This window comes from Pteropus vampyrus, unplaced genomic scaffold, assembly GCF_000151845.1.
Source record: "Pteropus vampyrus isolate Shadow unplaced genomic scaffold, Pvam_2.0 Scaffold15, whole genome shotgun sequence".
Taxonomy (NCBI): Eukaryota; Metazoa; Chordata; class Mammalia; order Chiroptera; family Pteropodidae; genus Pteropus; species Pteropus vampyrus.
In genome coordinates, this window is record NW_011888796.1 from 5,093,477 (window position 1) to 5,095,393 (window position 1,917).

Here is a 1,917-nt window from a genome sequence, read left to right on the forward strand (position 1 = left end):
TTGTATCCAGAATACCTCCCCACTAGCAATCACAAGCCTCAGCTGATTCAGCAAATTATAGGAGAGCTGAGCTGAGCTCCGCTCATACAAGGGGTTCTGAGCCGTCTGGTCCTGCAAGATGAGCCAGTGCACTCTCTCCTTGTCCTCCCTGCAGAGAGCTGCTGACAGCATGTCAGAGTTTGTCTTTCAATGGTGCAGGAGGAGCCCAAACTTGTCTTTCTCAATTCAGACATTTCTGAAGATCATGAAACAGTCGATCAAGGAATTATTGTGTAGCAGGGTTAACATGACATTAGTTTGTACTCATAGTTCCAGGAAAAGTAGCAAACAGATTTTGGGTGTGATTTGGGAAATATGTGTGAGAAACAGAACCCAGTTACTAGGTAAGTATTGTTAACAACATATCAAGTGCTTGGAGGGTCAGAGAGAAGAATTCATCCTGGTGCGGGGAAAAGGCATAGCCACGTTACAGCGATTGCTAAAACCAAACCTAAACAAAAACCCACTTGCGCCTTTAAAGATGTGAAATGGAAAACTATCTTAAGGAAATATGGCTTTTATTACAGCAGCAACTTTCTCAGCCTCTTGAAGCAAAATGACCCACACAGCCAAATATTTAGAACCGGTCTGTAAGAGCTCAGGATTCACAAATCCTTGTTCAGATACACATGTTAGCAATCTGGCACATGCTTTACCAAAATGATTTATTTTTCTAAAATTTTTATTTCTCAATTAGAGTTGACATTCAACATTATTTTATATTAGTTTCAGGTGTACGGCATAGTGTTTAGACATTTATATAATTTACGAAGTGATCCCCTCAATTAGTCTAGTACCCACCTGGCACAATACTTAGTTATTATAATATTATTGACTATATTCCCTATGCTGTATTTTATATCTCATGACTATTTTGTAACTACCAGTTTGTACTTCTTAATCCCTTCTCCTTTTTCGTCCAGCCCCCCAATCCCATCCCATCTGGCAAAAAAAAAAAAAAGATTTATTTTCAAGAAAAAAATAGAGACTGAGGAATTGTAAACTGAGAGAATACTTTTCTAATAACTTTGTAATAGTAGCTAAAATTTATTGTCCCAAAGCTGGGACAATACCTCTCTATCAGAGGTATAGAGAACACGAGTCTGAAAAGATGAAATTAATGAACAAACAAACAAATCTACAATGACTATTCAAATGGAAAAAAAAAATCTAATACTTCTTCCAGGTCACCCTCCTAGAAGTAGGACATATATAGATAAGATAGAGTGTAACATGAAGGAATAGAGGCAAAGAGATCTCCCCTGCTACAGAAATACTGAGAGGGCACACAGAATTAACAACCACTATAGTTTGCTGAGCTAGACCTTGAGGTACGCTGGCTCATTAAAATGTCACGAGAACTTTATGAGGTAAGTCTATAACCATCCTCATTTGCAGCTCAGAAAACTGATGCCCAGAGGGGTAAGTAATGTCCCTAAGGCTACACAACTAAGAAAATGGCAGAGATTTGAATCTGTCTCCAGAGTCAGAGTCTTAGCTACTCTTAAGAGCAAATGTGAAGAAATGGGGCTGAGAGAGCAAAAGTAATGAACAAAGTTGTCATGAACTTAGTGAGGATGACGAGAGAACATGAAAAGGAAAAGCAAGGCATTTCCTATAAGTGGAGAGAAGAGAAGATGTTAGTGGAATAAACAGAATAAGCTGGTATCTAAAGAAATGGCTTATAACAGGGAAATTCTTTATTCCTTATTTAAGAATTAGGAAAGGTACACAGAGAGGGCAACCTGAGAGCCAAGAAAAGGAAAAACGAATGGCTTGTAAAAGAAATTCTATCTCCACAGATCAGCATTATGATCAAATTGCTGAAAGAGGAAAAACATTTGTAAGCTGGATGTATTTGCTGTTGAATTTTTTAAG

General features: G+C 38.0%; 1 protein-coding gene and 1 long non-coding RNA gene across 2 annotated transcripts in view; both read right to left on the minus strand.

The window, feature by feature from the left end:
* Positions 1–765, minus strand: part of LOC111735608 — a 2,704-nt gene extending 1,939 nt beyond the window's left edge. Inside the window, exon 1 of the long non-coding RNA XR_002778869.1 lies at positions 16–765. This is a non-coding gene — a long non-coding RNA (uncharacterized LOC111735608). The remainder of the gene's footprint in view (positions 1–15) is intronic.
* RHOJ (ras homolog family member J) overlaps positions 1–1,917 on the minus strand; it is a 78,193-nt gene that overhangs the window by 5,523 nt on the left and 70,753 nt on the right. The window lies entirely within an intron of this gene.